A 21,824-nucleotide genomic window follows, 5' to 3' on the forward strand; every position below is an offset into this window, starting at 1 on the left:
TTTCACTGGCCACCTAAAGGATGGCAGTGTAAGTCAAAGAGCATGTGTGGTTTACTTTAGGCATGAAACTACTTGAAAAGGCTCCCTCCTCCACACTCACACCTGACCTAGCTCTTTGGTCATTTTAAAGTTTCCTTGTCTTATTTCCAGCCCTTTTCTCCTTTTTACATTCCATTGCATTGCTTCCACTTTCCTGACTAAATTTCTGAAACCATTGTAAATAGGGAACTTATGGTTCAGGGAATATATGGAACATCAGATACAGATGCTTCCTAAAAAATATTCCATTCTAAAAGAGAGGTTTTAGTTCCTTATCAGAAAGATTAAAAAGAAACCCTACCCAATCTGGGGATTCAAAAATTTCAAATTAAAGTGTCTTTTTTTTAAAAAAAAAAAAACAAACAAAAACGAAGTTGGAATTTCAGAATACAAAAAGGTGAATCACAGATTTGGATGAAAAACCCATTTATGCCTCTTGAAGAATATGTTGTATCAGTAACAACCTGTAAGGTAGTGAAAGTAGTATCCAGAACCTGATTTGCCTGTTTTGCTTCAGTGGGGGCTAGGGGTATGACACACTTCAGGAGAAGGTGTTTTTTTGATTCAGTTTCAAGAACTGGGAGGTGCTTTTATTTAGGTAGATATAAATGAAGTCACATAAGCAAATACTACATGAGAAAGTCTTAACTAAATTAATAATTTTATTACATTTTTTTCATTGATGTACCACTACCTATAAAACATGGTGGTTTATTAACTCAAAAATACAGTATAAGAATTGAGGAGAACCACAGATCAAACTGATTAAATTACCCAAATTGCAGCCTGAACAATTCACTAGGTTAGCACTTGAATTTACAGGTAACCACAAAAGGGAATCATATAAGACAAGAGCAAATAAAACCAATGCATGTTAAGAAGTAATATTCTAATAAACCTAGAGAATTGACAGACAAGGTTGCCTGAGCCATACATATGGAAAAAAGAAATAAAGAGAAAAAGGCATCTTGCTTGCCTTTTTTTTTTTCCAAAACGGAAAATGGAGAAAAAAGGCAATGTTGATTGGCCCAGTGCAAAGGAGGGATATAAATATGTTAAGTTTTAGTCATCTTGGCTAGAAGTTAATTTCTTCATTGACTTCAGGCATAAGATGTAAACATCTGAAAGTAGAAACTGTCAAATATAAGTACAAAAGAATAGCTTGAGCATGCAAAGGCAGCGCCAGAAAAAGTGAAAAAATAAATTAAGGTACAATTAGCAAGAGACAAAGGATAAAAAGAAGTTCTACAAATACACTTTAGAGTAAGAGGGGGATTAAGGAAAACTACTGGTTGGTCAGTAGTTTGAAGGTGAAAGCAAGCTATTGATATATTGTGCTGAGGAGTCTGAATTGTTTACTGCTTTATTGACAGATGTTACTAAGAAGGTCAATTGTAATCATCTGGTTCCCACAATTAAAAGCTACCAAATTAAAAAAAAAAAAAAAAAAAAAAGAAAAGAAAAAGGGGACACACAGTATCAGAACAGAACCAGGAAAGAAAAAATGTGAATAATCTGACCTACGCATTTTTCCTAAGATGGTTATGCCATGTTAATTTGCCCTAAGTCTTAGAGAAGTGGGTGAATATTAGAGCTGTTAAGTTGGAAAGCTGTCAGCATTAGAATTATTTCTGAAAGCACATGATGCATGATATGGGTACAAAAGCCTTTAACAGAGCAAAAATATTGCCTGCCTTAAAAGGAGGAGGAAAAAATTATAGACTAGTTACTTGATCTTTCTTTACCTTCCCAGTTTGTAAGTCACTAAAAGAAAAACAGGAAATTAGTAACTGAGCATGGATTCATCAAGAAGGAAGCATAACAAAGTAACAAGCCTTACAGTATGGGAAATAATTGATGTCTCATGTTAAGATTTTAGGAAGACTTGTGGCATCATTGCACAGGAGTGTCGCCTGGTCTGCCCAAGAAGCATCATCTAAATAGTATTACTACAGGGTAAATAGCTATAGGGAAAAAAACAAAGATACCATCCATGACTATCAGTGATTCATTATCTAAAAGGGAAAAGGCATCAAATGGGGTTCTTGGTCAGCACTGAATCCAGTACTATTCGTTATTTTCATCATTAATCTTGATGACAGAAGAGAGACTGCTCCTATAGTGCTTGAAGGTATGCCTAAGCTAGGAAGGTCTGCAGGCATGCTGGGGGACCCAATTAGAGTCCAAAAAGATCTTGGTAGAAATGGTTTGAAAGATTAACTGTCGATCAAGGATAGGTAAATTATTTCTGTCAGATATAATCAACTACAGAAATGTAGGTTGAGAAATGACACAACAGTTCTGCACTAAAGGATCTGGATCAGAAGCTACATCTGAACCTCTAAAGCTATTGCAAATAAAAGCGGGTATCATACTGGAAGACTTACAGAGAGTAAATCATGTCATGAATGCCACCTGAAACGATCTTTTTGCTTTACTTGCCTTTGATAAGGTCTTAAATGGATTTCTCTTTAGTTGTAGACACTGCCTGCAGGTTAAAAGTAAAATGTAGTTAATTTGAAAGAGCAGCAGTCTAGAAAACAAGCTACAAGAAAAGATTAAAATATTGGATCATATTCTAGAAAAGACTTTAAAACCCCAACACTTTAACACAACAGAAATATGCACTTATATTCCAGAAATTGAGATATGAGTAAGACGTTAAAAAAACTTTGCAGAGTTAAAGACAGATGTGCAATGAAAACAGACAATCCCTGGGTAGCTTTGGAAACTGGTTATAAAAATGTCTGTCAGGAATAGTTTAGTTGTAACAGATTCTGTATTTAAGAGAATGTCTATAAGGTTTCTTCCAAACTTTATTCCACTTTTTCTTTTCTCTTAAAATAACCATAAAGCACAAAAGTAGCTGAAAATGTAATTTCATCAAACCCTCTTAAAACTGTTGCGTATGTGAAGATTTTTGAAGTAACTTTTCCTCAGACTTTGTAAAGTCTGAACGCTCTCTAAGGCAAATACAGCCAGTTATGGCCCTGTCCCCTTTTAGGCCTTCTTACAGGATCACTTGTCCTCAAGAGAGAAGTAACAATTATATACCTCTTTTCCTAAACCTGTTTCCCTTTTTCTTCTGAGCTTTCAGGTGCATCAACAAAACATGAAACCTCTTTGCAAGCACCTCTGAACTTAGGAAATGAGAATGAACCTGCCCATATATAAGACTACAGCATCAAGTTTAAACCCCCCCATACATTACAAAAACCTGTGTAAATAGCCTGAAGTAGATATTCCAACACATGAAGATACAATGCTCAGTAGTCCTAGTAGTTGCAAAGCTTCTTAGATACTAATCAAACAAATGAAATAAACATCTCTCTATAACTTCTGGCCATCTCAACCTTAAACCAATGGTATGGTTGCATGGTGTCCTTTAACTGGACTTTTATGTTCCAGCCTAACACAAGTGATTTCCACATTCTGACAACTCCAGGCTCAATTACCATGACAACATGAACACATTATTATATACATGCATTGAAAGCAAAACTAGAGTAGAAAGCATCCAGAGAACTCTGTGTATGTACCTGCATGCTAAACAAACAAAAAAAATCAGACAATGTATTTCTTTGAAATGTATTTTTACAGGGAGCAAAATGGCTAGCAAAATAGTGAATTAAATTTGAGTTCAGTAAAATATGAATTAAACAGCACGATTACCTCAAATGTAATTTTATGGTATTTTTCAATTCCACCAGAAAAACTAAAAAAGTTTTTTAAAAAGTTTTCTATGCAGTTCAGATTTTGAATAAAATCTCATATAATTATACTTTTTAGGTTTCTAGGGACTCATTCATGTTAGCAGTGTCATCTGGAAATTTATTATCAAAATAAATGAGTTGATTAGAATACTTACACAATGACAATTATGTTTAAAACATTCTTTTTTGTTAAATATAGCTTTCTGTATTGTCATAACAAACAAAGAATTGTGTCTTCTATTTAAAGCTTTATTTGTAAGAAACACTTCCAAAAAAATCCCCAGTTTTTCTTACATATCATAGCCTAGTCATCTCTGTTCCCAGTAACATATTTCACCACAACTGCGGGTAATTCCAGTCTTTGTGCCCACCCATTGCTGATTTTTTATTCCTACAGTGGTATCAACAAATACTTCTATTATTATCAGTTAGTAGCAGTTGTGGTGGCTTTCAAGGTAAAATAAAATAAAATAAATAAAAAAATATGTCTTTAGACAAGGACTGAAGCCACCAAAGTCATTTAGCTAGGACACTGAAGTTGGTAGCTAACCTGGGCATTAGTTTCAGCTATTGAGCAGGGAACAGAAGTCTATTACCATAGTTCTGAGAAATCAGTCCAATTCATCAAGTTATATCTGTGCTGTTTCTCTCACTGACATCTGATGTTTTGGATGCAGGAAAACTTTATTTTTGCTCTAAAATGTCAAAGTGAAATGGAGTTATGACTTCAGAAGTATAGGACTGGTTGCTGACTATTTTCCTTATAGAGAACACCTATGTTTTCCCGGGACATGGAATCTTTCACCATTACAAACTGTGGCTTTGTCAGCACATGGAATTTGACCACTGCTCCCAGAATCAAGAGATCAGTTACATGTATTGCTCACTGGTATTTGGAAGCAGCTTTAATATTCCTACTTTCCCAGACTGTTGTTCTAAAGGAGCTTGGGCTGATAACAAAGTTAAACCAGAAATAGAAAATAGCAATCACCTAGCTGATTTCAAAGAGCAGCACTTATATTATTGAACTGATAAGACTATTCATATGCCTTACTTGTCAAAATGAATAGAATGAATCTCTTTGAATGTCCTTCAGAACAGGATACAGAAAAGAAATCTCACACAGGTATGAAAACATTAAACAAGAACTTCCACTAGGGGTGGCAGGGGGTGGAGACATGGGAGAATTTGAGTTCATTTAAATGAATGACAGTACTTACCTGGACTTTTAATGGGAGCAAGATTTTGTCTGGTACGAGAACCAAAGAGCATGAGCTAGGGTAAGAAAGAGGGAAGTTATTTCTGATAGAAATGACTAAAACTAGGCTTCATCCAGTCCTGCCATGACTAACCAAAAGTCTTTGGGAAAACAAGAGAGTAGAAAGACTAGCAATTCACTGACAGTGCCTCTATAACAATGTGCGTCATCACGGACTATTTAATCCATGCTAAGCCTCCACAACTCACTACAACCCAGGAGAGCCTATGAAAGTTCTGTAACGTGATCATTTCAAGCCTCCAGAACACTGAAACCAATGGCTTCACTACCAAGGTTGGGGGTCTCTCAACACATAGCCATAGAGCAGCAAGAAAGTCAGTTGTGCAGACATTTGGGCACAAACCACACTTCTTCCTTCATGTGATAGCCAGGAAATTGGCTATTTATGTTCTAATGTGACTGCACCAAGCCAAATAAATCAATATTAATATGCCATATTCACCAAATTTGGTAGGTAGGACCACTTGACTACCCAAAATATTCAAGTCATGAATCAGGTTGCTAAAGAACTAAGAAAGGTAAAAAAGAGGATCAAGAAAAGTTTCAAAATGTTAAAACAAGACCAGCAGCTTTGTAAACAAAGAACCAAGATAACAGTCAAATATCTTAAAATGAACAAATTAGCATCCCAAAAGCTGTAATATTGTTCAAACCTTTTGATAAAGTGAGGTAGATCCATAATAATGGATAACAAGGTTTCGGTCTTAAGGCAACCTCTTCTGCCATGGGTAAGGCTGAGGTAATTAGCATGCATTTCTAATATAATTTATCTTTAGATGTAACTTTTTTGTCAGTATATAGTGGCTAACATTAACAAGGGTAGCTATAAACATGAATGGTTATTTTTTTAAAAAAATAACTTAGCTTCAGTCTTGCTTGGGAAGTCCATTGAGAATAACACTTAAAAAAGGTTCTGCAATTATAGGTTTAACTGTTTGCAGATCCTTTCGAAAGTTCTCAGATTACCCAAGCAAGCATAACCCTTGTGAGTTTAAAAAAGAAGAAAAAAAAAGATCAAATTCATGGAGACTGCAGTGTCCCTGCAATCCCAGAAAAAATAGCATTACAGCAGGTTTCCTCTTGACACAAGGAACTAAGTTTAACATGTATAAAGTTCTGCAAATTGGAGCCATCCAAACCACTCTATAGCTACTAACATCAAAGGAAATTTAACTGACACACACAAAAAAAGCATAGGACAAAATACAGATTAAGGCACAGCACACTTTTAAACACATACAGAAACAGATCCAGATTAGCTTTACATCACTACGGAAACACCACCCCCCACCCCCCCCTCAATATATTCAAACATTTAGGAACATATTATAAGAATATAATAAAGAAAAAAACCCCAAAACACTTCTGAATTAAAGACATGAACAGGACAAGTCAGACCCAGCATTACTTTCACCTCTACACTGGATCCGGCAGAATAAGGTCTAACATTTACTTCAGCAGCTTTGATGTACCTGAATGCAATTAATTGATTACAGCTGGCAACAATTGAGTTAGGGCAGGATGGTTAGTTACATCTTGTGCTTTTCATTGAGCTCCCCATTCAATAGTTCTGTAGCTTTCAGGGATAACAAAGCTGTGTTCATACTGCACCAATTCAATTGTAGCCTCAAGTTCAGTCTCGAAATACATCATATGTATTTTTTCCTTCCCTGTGGCACCGGTCTTCTCATACAGAGGTCCCATGTCCTCTGTACAAAACTCCCAGCCAAAGCCTGGCAGATAAGGAAATCACAAGGATAGAGAAAAACCCTGCTTTGCTTCCTTTCTTTCAATCTTTTCTTCATCATATTTTTACCATTACTATTTTTTCTATGGTAAATTATAATAGAATTTCTATTTTTTAATATTCCTCTGAATCTTGAGCATCTTCTAAACACTTTTACAGCATATATTAAAGAAATAATGTGTATTGGGATGGCAGAATTTATAGCAGAGCTTCAGCTGTTATCATTCGGGTTTAATTTCTCCATGAAGATTGTGTTAATGTATCTTTGAACAATTTCATCACATTAATGCTTTCAAAAGATTTTGCTATTTTATAAGTGGTGACAGGAACAGCAGTTTGATGTCAGAATAATTAATTAACCAGCTTCCTGCCAAATTTTACATTCTCTGAGCACCTGAGGTAATGTCTATTCTTGTCCCATAAACTATCAAGCTTCATCTATTTCTGTTATTACTTCTTTTATGAGTAAACTTTTGATCTCCAGTAGATTCCCACATCATGAAAGGGACACAGGTATTTTCCTTGCATAAAGAATTCAAGGGTCAAGAACAGGCAAGGAAGTGTTTGATCTGATGACCTTATAAGCAACTTCATTTAATTTTTTTCAAGTACTTACAATAAAACTTTTACAAAGGGATTTGGAAGTTGCACGTATAGCTATAATTAAAGGCAAGGTGTTTCTATCTACAGCACAGAGATGGAGAAAATAGGTCTTTCCAAGATACCAGGAATGATTCTTTCCTCTTCTCCTGACACTATCAGCCTCAGCCAGTGTGACACTTACTATATTCCCGAAGCTCACTTTCCTTCTTTTATATTCAGGCTTTAAAAAATAAGTGTTAGCTCAGAAAAGCACTCCCTTTTAACTTCGGGAAGGTAGAAGTCAGGACCACCTGTACTGGGTGCCGGCGGCAAGATGGCGGCAGCCCTTGTGAGGAGAGGTCGTGGCTGCCTCTGCTGGACACAGCTGGTTCCCGCCAGTTCCCGCCAGTTCCCCAGCAGCCGTGCCACGGGGCATAGCTGTGCCTTGCAGCCACGCCTGGGCACCTCTGGGAAAGCGCACTGACAAAAAGGCAAAATGCTGCCTGGCAGTGTTTCCTCACAGGAATTTGTGAGGAAAAAAAACACCTTTTCCTCACAGGATTGAGGAAAAAAGGTTTGAGGAGCAGCCCTGTGAGCACCCAGGTCAGTGAAAAAGGAGGGGGAGGAGAGGCTGCAGGCGCCAGAGGAGGGACTGCTCTGCAGCCCGTGGGGACACTATGGCGGAGCAGCCACACTGGATCAGATATCCACACTGCAGACTTGGATACCTGAAACCTGCTCTCAAGCAGTGTCAGTCTGTGCCTTTGGACAATTCTAATGCGATGACAAATTCAAAAGTTTTTCCTGTTTTCTATACAGTGACAAAATAGCAGACTGACGTCATAACAGATAATTTAACCAGCTCCTGATCAGTCATTTGTAAAAGTTTATATTCACTAGGAATTCTAATTTGCTTGTCAGAGACCTGTACCCATTCTCTAATGCTGCCAAAAAGGTGTCTTGGACACAAAAATATTTAGGTAAAATTGCATTTGGCAAATGTATTACATCAGTGATGCCAGGAACACTTGGCATCCATTGCACGCTCAGTGGGTAAGGGGGTTTGTAGTCTGTGATGGTTCCTCTCTGCTGCTCATTCCTCTTCACACTTTTCACCTGCCCCAACCCGGGTCCTTCCCACAGGATGCAGTCCTTCCAGAACTGCTCTTGCATGGGTTCTCTGTGGGCTGCAGTTCTTCAGGACAAACCTGGTCCAGCGCAGGCTCTCCAAGGGCCACAGTTTGTTCAGGGAATATCCACCTGCTGGATGTTCCCTAAATGTACCTCACAAGTCTTAAACAGAGAAAACGAGAAGGTATCTTCAGTTGTTACTGAAAAGCAATGTCCTTTATTTTCTGTCATCCTTCATTACACTGAGACAAGATTTTACAACATACAGAACTAGTAGATTATGGTTTGAAGTAAATCCCACAAAACCACCAATGTGGAAGAGTACAAAGGCAGCATGCCAGGGTATTTATCTCTCTTGCTTAAGCCTAGAAACACAGAATAAGTATACATATAGTCTCCCAAAAGGCTGAAAAGTCTATGTTGTAGTAATAGGCAATCCCGTTTGGCTTGGGATGTTATGATGGCATCCCAGTGGCTTGGGATGGTGTGCTCTCATTCTGAAAATCAGTTAGGGAAGAGAAGACTGTTTTTGATCACTATGTTTGGATTCACTTGAGATTCTTTAATAAGGAACATTGAAACAGAACTTGGCATTCTCATGTACACTAGGTACAGGAATTGCTGGATTAAACTGCAGTCCCAAATAGTTGGGGCCATTAATACTTGAACAAAAATACATTATAAGTGGGATTATACACCTTACATAGTAAATGTAAGGATGCCAAGCAATTTTTTTTTTATCTGTGCAAAAACATAACCTCAAAACTATGGACTTCATTATATAGCTAAAAGTTTAGGCACTGTAGTTTGGAGATATACCAAGAACAAATTGGAATGAATTGGAAAAAGATTAAAATATTCTGCTTTTTGGACACATGGGAGGTTTTAATAACTCAAATAAATTGTTTTTAATAAAAAAAGAAAATGCAAATATACTCAATCAGCACGGTCCACTGAACAGTGGTTCTAGGCCTGGGCCCTATCCTCACTTTTCTCCACAAATCGCTTCTTGCCTCTAAGAAGATACATGCAGATCCACAAAATTATTTTAGGTACATAACCCCTCAGTCATCGTCTCTGTGATTTGAAAACGGATCATGAGTTTAATCTTCTGAAATACAGAGAAATGGAGGGGTTCATCTTTTAACGGAATGTATTTCTACAAACAAAACAGTTTACTATTTGATACTTATTTGAAAGTACAAATGTGGCCTGCATCCTATTTTCTAGTTCACCACATCACTAAAAATAAATGAGCAACAGTTCTTCCTTCTCTATAGAATATAGAAACAGTTTGTCATATGCAATTTATAACAGCCCCCTCATTATAGAGAACTTTTTCACCACATTATTTGTGTGTATAAAAATAAATAAAGAAATTCAGAATTCTCAGTATTTTCTTTAAATGAGCTGACTGGCTGTGAAAGGTGCTGGACTGAGAGCTCTGGTAAGTGAAGTCCTCTCTTTTCTGAATTGATACAGTACAGAGAATAGCAATGCAATTTTTATTCACGCTCTCCCGGGTATGTAATTTATCCCTGACCTTGAGAAATGCCCGTTTAATCATGAGCCTCTCTACTAAAAGTGCTAACAAGAAAGGCAACCATAGTGGCACAAGGCACCTGTTCATTAGGGAGCTGACTGAGAAAGAGCATCAGCTCATCGCAGCATGGAGCACCACGTAAAAAGAACTCTTCTACGTGTGGTTGATCCTCCCCTCTGCAAGTAACACCAGTATTGTCAGTAATGTATTTTATACAGTTTCAGGCTCACGTTTTCTTTGGTTGAAAGGACAGAAATTAAAACCTTCTAAAAGTTAAGGTAATTAAGGAACCTATGGCAAAAAATTTCTGATCATTTAAGCACATCATGTTCACACTGTCTGTGTAAGTGGCAATGAGCTATATCCTTCACAGATGCACACTTTTGCTATTTATAAGATGGAAAAAGATATAGGACATTTGGTTTTGTTTTCCTTTTTAGAAGTATATGGTATTCTTCCAATGTTTGATGCAGTATTTGGGTAAAAAAATCCCTAACTGGAGTCATCTGTGTTTTACTGCACAATTGAAAAAAACATTAATTACAGAAGGAGGAAAAAAAGAGCTGGAACAGATATGAACAAGTTACATGCAAATCTGTTGAACAGAGTACTTTGTTTTTCAAGAACAGTACACCATTTTAATCTCAGATAAACAATTTCAGTATTAAGAACAACATAACCTACATATACTATAAAGGGAGGTTTAACAAGACATCATGAGTGAAATCCAGTCTTAAAACTCTCATCTGACGGTAACTATCACACAAGGAATAAGTATTAAATATTTCTGTGTATCTTGTGTATCTTCAGTCTTTTAATACAGAAGAGATAAGGGTGAAGAGGCCAAATACTTTAATGTATTAGTGATGGAAACAGAAGATGAAAGGCAAAAAAAAAAAAAAAGAAAGAGGAAAGAGAAAAGCAAGCGGAAAAGTTAGACTTTTTAAACCCTAAAGTGAAATTTAAGTTATATCTATAACCTGGGAGACATTACGACTGTGATATGAAATTTATCAGGTGAAGTGTCTACACATTATTAAAACATTTACTTAACAAAGACATTTGAAGTGAAAGCTTCAAATTTGAATATCCATGCACAAAACAGAAGTAAAGGTTTTCTGGGTGCCATTTTGTAATTCTAGGTGGAATTAATACTTTGTGACTGCAAAATAAAGAGCAGGCAACACTTGCTCTAGGAATCTCAGTAGGAATCATATTCATAGTCCTGTTGTGGAAAATGTACTGAAAACAGTATTTGATATTCAGTGTCTCCTGCAAACTGCCAGTGTTGGAATTTCCCTTCCTGAAAGCATGTATTTGATATCTAGGCTTCCTCCCCCCACCCACCCCCCACTCATTTATATGTGTGTAGTTTTCCTTTTATACCCCGCCTCTTTTTATTTTAAATAAAACTCTGGAGAAAAAAAAAAAAAACACAACAGAAACAGAAGATCACAGGATGTGCAGATGCCATTCTGGGAACTAGCAAGCAGTCTCAACAGTAAAAGAAGCCAAGCGATCTTTCAAGTGGGCTATTACTGTAGTTGTGGGAGCAGAATAATGAAACTGAACAGAATAACTGGCCTAAATATCTGGTTAGAGGGCTGGTACAGAGAAAAGAGCATAAAAGGCTCTACTAAAACCACAGAAAGGTGGGTGTTCCTGCAATCAGCACAGAAAAAAAAGCGCTGGAGAAGTCTGTAAACTAAAGATGAGGGGGAGGGGAACCCTTGGAAGGAAATCCAAGCAGAGCAGGGAAAAAATACCCACTAAATCTGAAAGTCTAAAGGAGAAGAACACAGTTGATGTTATTTGCTGACATTCCAAGGATGGCAACTGGGAAACAGCAGAGGTGCAGTTATCAGGAGGTACATACTGTAAGAGAAATCTGGATGGCACCTGAAATATATGTAGGAACACTTGTATATATTTTTAAAACAGGGACAAAGACACAAGTTGACTGAATAGTCTTGTATAATGAGATATTATTAAAACAGACCTCAGCTATCACTGCAAAGAGAAAATAAACAACCATCATCTCTAAACCGGTCATTTCTATCAGCTGAAGATTTAACAAATGACTTCTGAATAGAAAGGCAGTGAAGCCAGTATACTTATATGGTATGATCATCTGCATTCATGTTAATGCTTTATTACATTAGAAAACATCTGAAGATATAAGATGCAGTTTAATCATGCTATGTATCTATATATCAGAGATTCTTACAGTTATTGAGATGAAAGGTTAAGCTACTAGCATTTTCCACACCCTTTTTTTGGAAAGTAACTCTGTAAGTTACCACAAACAGCCCAACCCCAAATATAACCTATTTACAGTTCTGATGACAGAAACACACAATGAAGTTGATATTCCTGTTAATGAATGGTGATTATAATGACAGTATCAATAGATAATAATTAGAATGACAACATCATACTTTCAAAAAAACTATAGCAAGGTCTTTTCTGTGTAATTAGCTTTCCAAATTTTAAGTGACATAGCAGAAAGTATGTGGCTTTTCATTGGCTGGTTTGTCTTAAAGTTCTTTAAATAATATACAGATCAAGATCCACTAGCAGGAGTCCTGGACTTTTCATAAATGCAAGGAACATGAGAATGCTAAGGACCTCAATACAAAGAAACATGGCCCAAAAAAGAGGAAAACGACTGACAGTTCCAAGCACTTCCTAACAAACCAGTGAAACTGGTTCATTTAAACTTCAAAATGTCCAGACACTAATCCATATGTTAACAGGTCAATAAAAGCAGCTATGGGGAAGTGACTAACAAACACAAATAAGTATTAATATCATAAATATATCGAGAAGGAAACAAATTTCTAGCTCAAGGTGCAAAACATACAGCAGGAGATAATATCTTTTATATATACTGAGAGGAAAAAGACATGGCTTGGGGAGAAAAAGCCTTTGCCTAATGCATGTATTCCTGAAGGCATCTCTTATCTTTTGGTATTCTTCCAATAAAAGATATCACTGCTTTCTACAAAATATTTGCTCAACTTATATCAATAGCTGATCACAGCTACAACAGTACTACTAGAATAAAATACGTGAGTGACCTAGCAGCCCTCTCTTGGTAAACAGTTAAAGCTAAGCATTCAACACAAAGTAGAAACCTTCTTTTTAAATGCATACGATAAAACAAGGAAACAAACAAACCTATTCTGTAGCCATTTAAAATCTTTCCTCATAGGTCTTCTGAGCTGTTAAACATGGAATACATCACACAGTTGGATCCAAGCTGAGAATGAACAGTTTTTGGTGGAACTAGGTCTCACGAAATCTCATGCAATTCACTCAGAATGGATGCAATGAAAACAAACTATAAGGAAAATCATGTAGGACCATTTTTGCTATACTTCACTACATATAGAAGGCAGAACAGTAAGTAAAGATCCTTAGCGATAGCTATGTAACATCACTTTTGTCCCTTAACTGTAGTTTCAGTAATAATTACATCATTAATTTTCAGAGACACATCTTCTCCTGCTAGACAACTACATTTGTTTAAGAACAGTCAGAAGTAACAGAAATAGCATCTGGCTTTCTCCCTTTGATCTCTGTTTCTACATGAGTAACTAACTTCTGCTGCACATTAAAATGAACACACAGAAGGGGCAACCACTTGAACTACCATTACCATTATGATATTTTTCAGGCAAACACACTTCAGCTACTTCTAATGATTATGTCCTTAATAATCTAACTTTGGAAAAAAGTAACAGAAGTCTCCATTTCTAAAACTTTTCAGTAATAAACAGTGCTTCAGCCTGCAAGCAACTTACATAGAAAATATCCAGTGAGAATCCCATTAGATAAAACTGATTAAGAAGTTTTATTTCAGAAATGCTCCAACAGTAACATTAAGGCTTTTATAAATACATATTTTTATCACTGTACTACAGTGGCTTCCAGAATTTTCTGAGATCAGGACTTCTGGCAGGCAACATATAAACTCATAGTTAGATATAGCATTAAACAGTCTAAAAGTAGAAATTTAGGGTAGAAAGATAATGGGTTTAATATAAGAAATTATTTTTCAGTTCAGTGATTATGGTACAGGAGAATCAGGATGAAAATAAAAGAAAATTTATTCAAAGCCATTGTCAAGAAATGCATGAAGAAGCAGGACAGCAAGCTGTGACTACAACTACAGAACTAAACATGAACACCACAAACAGAATGGAGTAGTTAATAGACATATTTTAAAGAGAACTAATTCCAAAGGAAAAGACATTGATGTCAGAGGAATAAAGGAGTGATACAGGAAGAAGTTGAGGTGATACATTTTCACAACTATTCCTAGATTGGATTAATTTATTTTAGTTAATTGCTGTTGTATACTACATATAATTCCTGCATTTGTTTGGGCAACCCTAACATCTCACGTGCATTCTTTACACTATTATATTCACAACATCCTGAGGAAACTATCACTTTCCTATTTCTCTTCTTTTTCATGTGGAGAAACTAAAAAAAAAAAAAAAAAAGAAATCCCAGTGGCACAACTACTACTTACTTAAATGGATTGAGAGCTCCCCCGGAGTTGTTCAAGGTCATACCCAAAATCTGTGCTATAGTAAAGAACTGGGTATCACTTTCGGAGTACTCAGCTCACACCTTAGTAGCTGACCTTATCTCTTTTCCATAGCTAATGGCTCCCCTAAAAAATTTTCTAGTAACACCTTCAGCTTAGATGGCTGAATGCAAAAAATCATGGTTATTTGGCTGAGAAGAAAAACAACCAAAACCCAGCAATAACCTGCACTATAGCTCTACTGCCTCTGCATACCTTACTGTCATGATTTCTCTTGTTAAGAGATTCTCGTTCCCTCCCAGAATTGCTGAGTGTTGTAAATGATAAAGCAGTTTAGTAAAAGTAATTTCTTCTACTGGATCTGGAGGAGCTGGGGCTGGTACTGCATTTGCTTCAGTTTTCCAATGCAGCTAATTGATAGTCCACTTCATAAAAGGTAAAAGCATGGTATGAAATAACTGTATAAAGTGGCAGAAATAATTAAAAGGTGTGCATTCAGAATTATGAGTAATGGATCTTTGAATCACTGTTTGTTGTTTGAACTTCAAACCATCTTAAAAAATTACTAACTCCCAGAAAACTGAAACTTCATGGTGGTAAGACTGCACATTAATATGACATCACGTAACAGGGTCTTAATCTAAAAATCTCAGATTTACCTCTGTGGGGTTTGCATTAAGGGCTATGCCCTTAGGCAATAGTACAACCAGTACCATCAGAAAGTTCAGCTCTGCAGGTGACAGGATCTGCATAAACTGATACTTCTATAGACCCACAGTCTCTTCAGTTGATCTCTAACAAAGCCAAATACTATTGAAATTCCAAGCATGCATAAATAAGGCATTTTTAGAGATATCCTTCCCACTTGAGGTTACAATTTCATTCATAGGATTTAGGGCCAGAAGGAACCTGTATGATCATCTAGTCTGACCTCCTGCATTACAAAGTCTGCAGAATTAGAAGTGGGCAGTACTTCTGTTTAAAATATAGCATATACCTTGCTGCTGGGATTATGCATGAAAAGTAACAAAATCAAGACGCAAAGTCACAGAAAAGAGCGGTATTATTATTCACGTACAGCATTGCACATATACAGAAGAAAAAGAAATCACAGACCGAGAGTGCTAGTGCATTAATTCTTACTTTTTAGTTTATCAACTTCTTATGTAAGAGTAGTGCTGGAGAACCGTCTGGAAAAACAAGTGTTTCATAGAACTGTTACATAACATTGCAGAATAGGATATTGTAAATAATTAATCTAAATGAAAGAACTGGAGGATCTTTTGGCAGGGATTAAACATAAAAAGGACAATGACTGGCCTCTATCTTTTTTTTGGGAAAAAAATAATCCAAAGACATCCACAGTGACAGCAGAACCTCAGAATTTTCTTAGGGCTTTTAATGATTTCTAAGTTTTAAAGATAAAGTTACTGTCTTTCAAAGGTCTTTCCCAACCTAAATGATTCCATGATTCCAATATGTACAAAAGAAATTAGGAATAGTTATGTAATTGTTCCTAGTACCTCTTGTAAAAGGACAATTGATTATGGTATTTCAAGCCCAGCAGTTTTCACTTTTAGCTTCAGATACATGTATATGTATCTGTGCCTCAAAATGGATGTTTCAATTAAAATTATCACCTCATCTCAAGCACAATTATATAAATCTTCAGATTAAATCCAAGAACATCACTGATAATTTACTGCAACACGGTAAACTGAAATGTAAAGGAGATATTGAAACACATTTTAAAAATTAATAAGGTTCTACCTGGCTAGATAAAGTTATTGCATAAAGCATCACTTCATATTCATCAGAAGTAAGTTGTCATCCACCATCACAAAGCAGTTTTGTTTTCCTAAGCCATCAAAAACTATAAATAATGAAAATCATCCCTGTAAACAAAAAGTGAGAACTTCCTCACAACACTTTTTTCCGGGTTAATTTAGTTTTGATTCCTTAATTGTAAAAGTTTTACTGGTTAAACAGATTATGAAATGGGAAAAAAAGAAATTCAGAAAGTTGCTTAGAGCTATACACCAAAGCCATCTCTGGCCACAGCCTATCAGCATGCTACCTGAGCACAGGGAATCTGGCCCACATTTCTGCTTATCTTTACAAGTTTCCCTGAATCACCAGCTTTGCTATCACAAGAACTCCTGCAGAGCTTTTCCACAGACTATAGCTACTGCGGAAGCAATATTCTCACCTTATATTCAGACCCATTCAGCCAGTATTCCTGCATTTCTGGCGAGGGGGCAGGGGAAGACAGGTACTTCAGCTGCAGACCAATGTAGGTAACATCATGTTGCTCTGTATTTACTTCTTAGGGCATAACATAAACAGCACAGGCAAAACGTTCTCTCGCTGTGAAGTTACTGAAGCTATAGAGCAGGGATGTTTAAAGGTGTCTGAGGAACATTAATGATGCCATCCCCACCACAATTAAAATCCTGAACACTCCATTATTGCAAAGGTTCTGCAGTCAAAATACACAGTAGGAAGCAAGTACAGTTTTTGGATGTTTTAATCTATTGCATATTGACTGCTAGGGAATCTTCCTGTTTCAGGGCAGGGGAGAAAAATCCATCTTCTATTCTAAAAGCCTATGTTAAACATTTATTTTAAATAAAGGTAAGTATTGGGTTTCATGCTTCCTCACAAAACCACAAGCCTTTCTAGTTATTTCATACATCAGGTAAAAGTTGTCTCTCATTTTCAAAGCTCTTAATTTGCCTTTTTTTTTTTTCCAGTGATGTAAGCAGTTGATCCCAAATTGTTCCTTCCACTTTTATGGAATCTTCAGGAATATTTCCTTCTATGACTCAGAAGCCTTCTCTGCACCTTCTTCCTTTTGCAACTATTTGCTTGTATCTGTGCTTCACTGACTCTGTAATTACAAATCTTAGCTGAAAATAATTCCTCTCTTTTCTAACATTTTTCTTAGCTCTATTAGTGAGAAGAGTGGTTTGCTGACTGTTATGCACAATTCTCTTTCCCACTGTATTTAACTCCAATTTGTTCTGGAATCCAGTATGTAAAAAAATGCTATGAAGAATTGTGTATGCACAGCATACACAAATGGGTTGTGCAAATTATGGGGATTACTCACAAAAGAACAAGATTACAGGGGAATCTCTGGTAGTTAAAGGGAAGCGTTAGGTACTTAAGACCACAAGTCTCCATTAGACCTCAACAGGATTTGTATTTCTAACCCTTTGGTGGGGTTTTGTTTTGTTTTAAATACTAGGACTAGTAATAAACAACCAGCACTTCATTATACTATAGCATTACACAAAATTCATAATTGAGGTTCAGTACCTTGAAGTAAAATAGTGTTACAAGAAAACATTCACATCAGAAATTTACACTAAAAAATAACTTGAAAGAACTGAAGCTTCTGAATATACTGAAGTTTAGAATTAAAGACAACAACAAAGGAGTCTCTCTGACCATATGAGTAACACTGTCTTCCTGTCTTCCCTTTTACCTTCATTTCATAATATAGTTGTAGTGTTACTGTTACATAGAGGTAATTTTGGTGAGCAGTTTAGTTTTGGTTGTTTTTTTTTTAAACTGCTCTACACAGTTTGAAGACACTAATCATGAGTAGCACTTTGGATTTGTTTCAAAAATTGTAAAGCAGAATTTCATAACTATACACACAGTGCATGCTCTTAGAAACTAATGATAAGGATACATAAATTTCAATAATATTTTATCTTTGAAATATATATATCATCTAGAAATCTGTAGAGTGTCCTAACAAACAATTTAGGTATATCTTACTGGACCTGTCTCTAGCCCTGTTGACATTACCCTAAAAAATTCCAGTGGCTTCTGTTCATTTTCAGCTAAGACCCAAGTGTAATACTTTCACTAAACACAAATTTTTTCTTTTCAAAGCCAGCTATGGAAAATATTAACTCCTATTGCACCTATGTTTCTATCTGGAGAATGCCAAATTTCATGGATCTGGAAGTCTTGCATACACAACAGAATATTAGCTCTATAATTAATTTTATATGCATGAAAACATAAATACAAATGGGTACGCATTTTATCATCTCTTCCTTTCCTTTAATGAAGACTGTGATTCCATGAGATGAAGGAAGAAAATTCTCTTTTCTGCTGACTCACTGTAATGGTAGTAGAGGTCCAGTGGTTGAAGTGATGCAGAAGAAAAATTGGCTGCTTGTCTCTATTTTGCATGGTACTAAATATACTAAATATTGCACCAGCATGCACCACTCAAAGGACTCAAAATTTCATCTCTGAAATAAAGACACACAAGAGTTTATAACCTCTGCTGCTTTTGAAGTTTTCCCACTACGAGAAGACTGATAGTGAGGCTATCTGGTTTTCAAATTCATTAGTATTAAGAATATCACGGAGAAACCATTTTCAAGGGAAGGTGGTAGCTGGCGTTATTTGAAAGTAAAAATCATCATCATAATCCCTAATTTAAGATTAATAACCAAGGAGGAACATATATAACATTTTGCAAGAAAGCTTTGGAGATGCTCTACTTCCCCTGTTAAGGACTTCCCCTGTTAAGTTTCCACTCACCAAACATTGTTTTATCATATTCTAAGAGTTCTTGATGGTCTCTCTCACCCTCTTTCTTTGAAGGCCAGGAATCCATTCAGTCAAAATTGTTTTGCATTTCTAGCAACAAATAGAACCATTCAAATAGTGTGAATTGTTGCTTAACCTGCTAACAACTGCAGCCAATAAAAAAATGAGACACTAAACTACAGACTGACAAGTTACATTCTTTTTTCCAGTGCCATGACATGTTCCAAAGTAGACCAGAGCTGGTGCAGACATGCTCCTTTCAACTCAAGATGTTTTTTACATAATTTTTTCAATTTGTCATTGCCATGCATCATTGCCATGCACTAATTTTGCAAGTCTTTACCTAAAATCATGTTCCTATCTGCTCAGTGTTTTCCATTCCAGGCACAGTCACTAGTCTTACTTTATACTCCATGGGCTGCATGCAACTGTGTCTCCACAAGGTATTTTAGTCTATGGCAGCTAATAATGCTGCCTCTTCACTTAGCTCCAGATATAGTATGGAGTTGTATTCTAAATCATTACAATATTATCAAACATACCAAAGTTAAAAATGCCTTTATATTTCCCAAACCAGTTGCAACTGAAAATAATAATAATTTGGCAGTGATTACAATTGTTTTGGTAACATAATCTAGACTTTTCAATACTTACTAGTCCTGAAAAAAATTTTACAGAGCACCTTTTGTTCATTTGCTCATCCCCCACTTTGCATTCTAGTATTCAGTCAGATTGTTGTAAGATGTCTCTAAAAATTACCTGCAACCTCTCTAGTGCCATAATACAGATAATCTACCAGTCTCCTCCATGACCTGCAGAAACAAAAGCAAACACCTTTCCATGCTGCATACTAGTGTGCATTTTTGCCATCTCAAGTAAATGCATCTTTGGTAAGGCTTTCAGTAGAGTTGCAGTGAGCGGTATTTCTAAGTGCCATTTGATGAAGAGTCTGATCCTGGTTGGTTACAATAAAATATAATCCGAAATAGAGGTTTAGAACCGAAGCATATTTTTAACTTCCTGACATGTGCAGCATTGTCTGCTATTGAGGAATTCTCCTCTTGCCAAAGTGATGAGCAGACAAGGCAACACTAATGCTACTCCTTGCTTTGCTCAGTGGGAGGTAATGCAAAATCAGCGCAGTAGCAAATATTAATAGTGTGGTGCTCCTTTTCCCTTCCCTCCCCCATCTCAGTTTCAGAGTTGGAAAGTGATAACATACAGGACAGACGACATTCTTCTTCAAGCAAAAGGAACGAAGAAAAATCACTTGGTAAGTGATTGCTAGGAAAACAGAATTTACTAAAAATGCACTAGGCTGATGGTAAATAACTAACATCTGTATTCAGTACAGTGCTGAGCAGCTGCAGCCAGTGACATGACCTGTTATATCAACACAGGACCAAATCCATCTCTCAGTTATACTGATGTCACTGTGGGTCCTCTAAATTTATAGCTGGTGTTTCTCTAGCTCTATAGTGATGATATCAACATATCAGTTCATTGATGCTGCACTTACTATGATGCACTTATTAAGTATGGGTATATTTAGCATCAGAGACAACCGAAAGTACTGTATACTTACTGACATATGAAACACAGTAAATTAATTTCCCAATTAGAACAGCTGCAAGTTTAAAGCTTCTGTTTCTTTGAGTACATTTGATGAAATAATGTTACAAAGGACATAGACATTTTAATTACTCAAAAACGTATAAATTAACTGTTGCAAAAATTGATTATGTAGGTATGGGAATTTAATTACTCAAGATATCTTCAGAGATTTTATTTTGTGGTATTTCTTCATTTTCCAACAAAAACATTTATCACCACATACCTATTCATCTAACATAGATTGTCTTTAACTCTGAAGACTGTATTACAGGAACAACACAGATTAAAAGTAAATATTTTGAAGTATATGCAGCTCATGAATTCGCAGCAAAATCGTCTTTATAAATGTTGGTGGTGAACTGCAATCCATTAATAGGTAAGACCAAACTCACAACTTAACTAGACATTATTAATAGCATATTACAGCTTGTACAGCAGTAGCTGTATGACAAAACAGTCCCTTTACCCATATTATGAACTGACTCTCTTTTTATGGAAAACAAATGCTGGCATGATGTATATATAACATACATGCTTCCCCCAAAAAGGAGATGATGCAGAATTACAAAGTTTGAATGCAAAAATATTCAAAATGCATTTTCTGTGTACCTGATTTATAGAAACTGATGTATAAAAGGAGGCTTACTGATTACTGAGAAAGTAACATACTGATTACTGAGAATTGGCGTTATGTCCAGTTATGCAAAGGAAAATGGGAAACACAGACCTGCAGATAACAGTCTCTAAACCCAACTGACCCAGCACATTTAATACAATTTATATCCCATAATGTTTGTTTCACTAACTTCTATTAAAATGTTTGCTCAGTTAGCCTACCTGTAGCTGAAGCAGCTGTTACCTTCCCTAGATTTTGTAGTTTAAATCAAGATAATTTTCACTTGCACAGCAATTAAAAAAAAAAAAAAAGATGTCAGCACACTTGTGTATTCCCATTACATTTATAGTGAATAGGAATTTAAAAAAATGCAGGAAGCAGTAGAGTATCATGACAAAATGCTAGCCAGAAGAGAAAATAGGTC

The 21,824-nt window shown here is 36.1% G+C and overlaps 1 long non-coding RNA gene across 2 annotated transcripts in view; it reads right to left on the reverse strand.

The window, feature by feature from the left end:
* Nucleotides 1–8,659: 8,659 nt before the first annotated feature.
* LOC114016672 (uncharacterized) overlaps nt 8,660–21,824 on the reverse strand; it is a 22,164-nt gene continuing 8,999 nt past the window's right edge. The window contains exons 2-3 of one of the 2 annotated variants that reach the window (XR_008734456.1): nt 19,825–21,824; nt 8,660–19,260 (exon numbers count right to left, since the gene is read on the reverse strand). The exon at nt 19,825–21,824 is cut by the window's right edge and continues 6,169 nt beyond it. This is a non-coding gene — a long non-coding RNA (uncharacterized LOC114016672). The other variant, XR_008734457.1, reaches the window with a different exon arrangement.

The sequence above is a fragment of the Falco cherrug genome, chromosome 11, assembly GCF_023634085.1.
Source record: "Falco cherrug isolate bFalChe1 chromosome 11, bFalChe1.pri, whole genome shotgun sequence".
Classification (NCBI taxonomy): Eukaryota; Metazoa; Chordata; class Aves; order Falconiformes; family Falconidae; genus Falco; species Falco cherrug.